Below are 6,000 nucleotides of genomic sequence, written 5' to 3'. Positions count from 1 at the left end.
CTAAACGTAATTAGGTTTCCAAAGAAAATTTCATAAGTCTCCCTCAAACTGAAAATAAACTTTAGTACTCTCTAAACAAAGTCAACTAATAAAAAGTCAAACCGAGTCTCGGAAGAAACCGAGTAAAATAAAACAATAAACACGAGTCTCATAAAACCAAACTGTGCGACAAAGGAATAAGCCGCGCGAATGTCGGTCGCGTGTAGGTCGCGTGCAGGTCATGAATCTTGTTCTTGCCGTCTACCTGTTTGTCATATGCACGCCTTATGAGTGCGACATATGACCAGTATTTGCGCACATATCTCACGATATCTTCATAGGTCATTGGGCCCACCTATCCTCGGACTTGGACTCCGTCTCAAACATGCTAAACCGACCCAATAGCTAATCAAGAGTCACGAACAAATAACCTGCAATTAAGCTCCATAACACCACTTCTAACCGTCAAAAGCATACTAATTATCTTCAATTAACTACGACTAAATGAGCCGTATTAAATTCCCCATGCTTGAACTTCTACTAGTCCTCAATGTAGAACCGAAGGACTAAATAGAATGCAAATAAATGACGGCTCAACACATGGAAACCAACATGTCCAAAAATTTCACACCTCACACACCCTCCAGAACTGCCTCCGAGTTAAAGTATAGGGTCATTTTGGAATCTAAATACTTCCACCAAAAAGTAATGACCGTCATAAATCCCATCTCATAGTACTCACGACCAAAGACAAAAGGTTAACAACGTGTCATGGTTAGCAAGTTATTAACATCTACGCCCCTTATATCTCCAACCTAGACACAAATTCACATGGCTTACCCAAAAACAATATTTCTAGACCAACAAAGTATGCCTCAACAACATGACACCAAGCCATGTAAATAAACCTAATCAACTCTACTCCTCTAGCTAAAGAGAATACCAACAACCGCTATAGCAAGGTGCCCACAACAACGCACCGTGGTTTAGAAGCCTTCTTATGATGCCACACCGACAATAGGAAAAAAGAGTAGTGTTTAAATTTTTTTCCTAAATCTCTCATTTTGCCTAGAGCGCCCGCCCTTGCGGGTTTTCACTCTAGCTATTTACCTCACACTAACTCTCGTGGCACGCATCTCAATTTTTCATTTTACCCAGAGTGCCCTTTCGGGTTTTCACTCCGTCCTCGGCCACTTTTCCCATTTTTTCCTAGGCGCCCTTTCAGGTTTTCACCTAGCCGGGTCTTTCCCTTTTTCTTTTTTTTTTCAATTTTTATTCTTTTTCTGTTTTTTTTTTCATTTCAGTTTATTTTTTATTTTATTTATTTTTTTAAAAGCAAAAGGAAATAAAGCAAATTAAATTACAATTGACGGAATCAAATATGTATAATAGTTAATATACCCCTTCCCCATGATTGAACCAAACATTGTCCCAAATGTTGTACGAGAACACAAAAGAAAAAGGAAGGGGGCATACCACCAACTAGGAAGAACGAGACCCGAAGCACGAGCCGAAGCCCGAACGATGGGTGTGATGCCTGCCTCTAGCACGAGCCTCTGTGTCAAGACGTCTCGTACCCAACTTCATATACAGGGTATCCAAGGGAGGTTTGTAAGACTCCGGATACATGGCTTTGAACATGTCACGCATGGAACGTTGAAGTGCCAACGATTCCCTGTTCTGATTATGAAGACTCTCTATCTCATCCCTCAATTACTCTAGCTCAAACTCCACACGGCCTCTCCAAATAGCATCACCAGCAGCTTCTACACCACCGCCACCAGTACCTTCACCGTCATCAGCCTCATCTTCCTCATCAGTCCCAGGTCTGCCCGAACCGTCAGCCTCCTCCATAGTGACATCCTCACTACCGTCAACTCCTTTATTCTTCTTCTTTGAGGCTACTAGAACAAGCAGCTCCGGAGGGTCTGGGGGAATGTATAGATCGCTGTTACGCGGCCCCACCGAAATCAGCACTCCCTCCGGGCGAGGTAGTCTGAAGTAAGCTTCCTTTTTAATAGTGCCTAACTGCAAAGCATAGGCCAACTCCTCACAATTGATGCGACCCAACATCTGTATATGGCAACACATGGACTCAATGGTCAAAGAATAGATCCCGCAGACGCGATCTCGGGGATCTAACTCATACCCCAAATGAGTAGCAAGCAAAGTCACCATTCCTCCCATAGAAATCTTACCCGTCATTACCCCCCGAATAGCAATACACATTTGAATAAATTCGTTCACCCAGTCTGGCCGACCCACTCCCTCCGGCCCCATACCCCACAACATTTCAATCTCATTCCGATTCACATTAGTAGGTTCCCTTTGGCAAAAGAATGTCATGGCAAGGACACGGTGAATAAAACGGAATGCTGGGTGTGGAATCCTAGAACTTTTCTGAGTGTGACCGTTACTACGCTGATGAGTAAGAGCATACCAAAATTCATTGGCTGCTGCCCAAGAAGGGGCGCCATTCCATCTCTCCGTGTCAACTCTCGGGGCTACACCTAAAAACTCCCTCAAAGCACTATGGGATAATACGGTTACTTGGTTCATTAACTGAAATTTAATGCTAGGAGGGTCACTCTCGGGCACACGCTTAATGGTGGATAAGAACTCCAACGTCAACCTCTTATACATCTCAGCTTTCTTATTTAAAAACTCACTCAACCCAGCTCGTCCTAACAACACCTTCACTGCCTCAAGGACTCCCAACTGACTCAACGCTTTTCTGTAAAAAAAATTTGTTACCCGAATGGGTCTGTTTGGAAGGATAAGGGCTCTCTAATGTTTCTTTTGGGCATCAGTCAAGTTACATCCCATATAATCGACAACGGTACTAGCACATGAGTTACTAGCACCAGCTTTTGAGGTGGTTTTCGTAGCTTTTCTGGGTGGATTTTTTCGTTTTGGGGCCATCTGACAATCAACACAGCAACAACAACGCAGCAACCCGACACAGCAACACTCAGGACACAGCCCAGCTCCCTCCGTTCACGACACAACCTCCCTTACCAACACTTAGTCACAACAACTCCAGCAACTTGTACAACTCCAACACCAATGTCAACTTCACAGCCTAGCAACAACAATAACACAACCCAGCAGCAACACCGTCACAGCCTAGCAATGCCTCACAAAATCAACACTCCCTCGTCACTCAACACAAACCCAAGTTACAGCCCCCAAACCAGGAATGAAACGCAAAAGACGGCCACAATTGAGTGTAAGTACTCACAAATATTCGACTTAAACAATGAAAATTCGAGTTTAAGCAAAAGAGAAGTAGAGCTCGAAAAGTGGAGTACTTACAAACCTGCTGAACGCAATAGTTATGAAGGATTCGAAAATACTTCGAAACCGACGCAGAAAAAACCCAAACCAGCACAGTAGTCGTCTGTCTTCGAAACCGACGTAGTTTTCAATTCCAGAAATTAGGGTTCTTCGATACCCTAATACTCTCGCACCAATTTCAGAAGTATTAGCACGAAATCGTTGATATAACAAAGAATGAACACGATTTATTGAAGAAACGACTTGGATTTTCGAAATTCCAGAAATTAGGGTTAAAAACCCCAAAAAATTCCGCACCAATTTCAGTAGTATTGGCACGAAATCGTTGATAAAGCAATGAACAAACACAAATTTGTGAAGAACGTTGATGATTTGCGTCCCAATTTCGGAAATTAGGGTTAGGAAAAACCCCAATTTTTCGAAGCAATTCGCAAGATGAGGCAATTTCGAAAACAATGGATAAAAGAATTAAAACAATCGCAATTTGTGAGCTTTTTTTTTTTTTTAAATTTGAACAACAATTTGAATTAGAATTTAAGAAATTAAGAGAAAATTAAGTTGGAATGAGGTGAAATAGGGTAGAAAGAAAAGAAAGAGTCGAAGAAGTTAATGATACCTGAGTATTTGAGAGTACAAGGTGAATGCGTGTTGAACCTTGCGCGCGCATAGAACGCAGGTTAAACGCGCTTCGAGTGAACGCTGAACACGAAATAGAGGCTGCCACGTTATTTCTTTCTTTGCTAATGCGCGTGTGATTAGTGCGACCCACACACACCATTATGACGCGCAAATCGAGCTTTTCTCTTTGTCTTGAAATAGCATTCCACATTTCTAGTACATATAACAAACCGTCAAAACAAAATTAGAACGTGTGACACCCCCATACTCCAAGTGCCTTACCAGGACCACTCAGGTATAGGAACGTCACCATCTCGATTACCCGAGGCAATGATAATCATCAGACAATAAAAAAACATACTTAAATAGTAAATAACATTTAACGTGATTACATGCCAAAAATCAAAACTGATAAAGAGATAAAAGTTCTCCAAAACTGTCTTTTATCAAAAGACTATCAGACACAACGGATGACTTCTAAATTGCATCGTGGTGACTTCTCCCAGTTATCCCATACGCATCAGCTCATACCTGCTCAATAACTGCTCACCATCCCCTAATGGATCACCACAGTTTTTAAAACATTTAAACGGGGTCAGTATTGATTACATAAAACAAACACCATAACAGAACAATATCACAAACAGCACAAACAATTCAAACAAATCCCCGATCTCCATCTCCAATCTCCACACAACTGACTACACACTAAAGTGTGTAGCCCTGCCAGAGTACCCATCGCAATAAGTACTCAACGTCGCCAGTGGGGGACCGCAGCCGTACCCACCAAATCCCCGCTCATCTCCGTCGAGCGATAAACCCAAGTTCATTATTGCGCACATCCCCTATGTGACGGGTTCCACAGAGGGCGAATCAAGGGCGTGAAGCCACTCCCACAAGTGACTCCACTCAGCCAGGGATGCACCCCGAAGAACACAGACAGATAAACAATAATCACAACACAACCTCAACAACCGTCTGAAACATTCAACAATACAATATCACAACCGTCTGAAACAATCAACAATTACTATCTACAGCACAATCACCACAATCATGTAATTAATACCGAGTAGGGAAACCCTACCTGGAAAGCAATCACAGAATCAGACGATCTAGTAGCTGTCTCAAAATCTCTCCTCTAAGAATCATCCTCCTATACATACATGTATACAATTACTACCTTAACCACATAATCATAAAAACCCCCAAATCAACCAATTAGGGTTTAACCAACTTTAACAAAACATTATAAAATTTATATGAAAAGCTTACCCTCGATACAAGGATCACAGTGGCGTAAAGAACAAGATGATCCAACGAACGTAGCCTTGGGGATTTGCTAATGATGCGATGAGATGAACTTACGTAACTCCTTTCTTCTCAATTAGGTTTTTAGAATAGTTAAAAATGTTTAAGAAAAGTGACGGGATCATTATATATTAATCTCGCATCATTAACAAAACCCGTCAAAACTCAGCCCGTAAACTCACTTACTCGATCGAGTAAGGCACTTACTCGATCGAGTGCCCCCTACTCGATCGAGTACCCAACTTACTCGATCGAGTACCCTACAGGCAGACTACTGTTTTGCGTCAAAACTACTTACTCGACAGAGTAAGTCCCACTCGATAGATTACCCAAAGACTCATAAAATCGTAGTATTACAGTCTTCCCTCCTTAAAAAGAACTTCGTCCCCGAAGTTCAAACCACAACAAAACAAAAACACACTGATACCCTCCCGACACAACAACAAAATAAAACTCAACATAAAACTCCAAAACATACTTACCAAACCAAACTCAACCCGACTCAAAACATACACTAACTATATCAAAATACAACAACACAACTAAGAACTTAAAACAAAACTCCAACCTACAAAACATGAACTCTTAACACCAACTCCACCAATTATGCCTATCTTCACAACACGGCTCACGATATCGTATCAACTACATCATAGTCTCCCTCGACACTAACTCCAAACACTACCAACTACTATTCACAAACGCTGCTAACTCCGTAACATATTATCCACTAGAAAATCCAATAACAAGACACTCATAACATCAATTGGAATGTTACATTCTACCACCCTTAAA

This window comes from Silene latifolia, chromosome Y (assembly GCF_048544455.1).
Source record: "Silene latifolia isolate original U9 population chromosome Y, ASM4854445v1, whole genome shotgun sequence".
In the NCBI taxonomy this organism is placed as follows: domain Eukaryota; kingdom Viridiplantae; phylum Streptophyta; class Magnoliopsida; order Caryophyllales; family Caryophyllaceae; genus Silene; species Silene latifolia.
The sequence above is the reverse complement of the archived record's forward strand: the minus strand, read 5'-3'. Positions refer to the sequence as shown.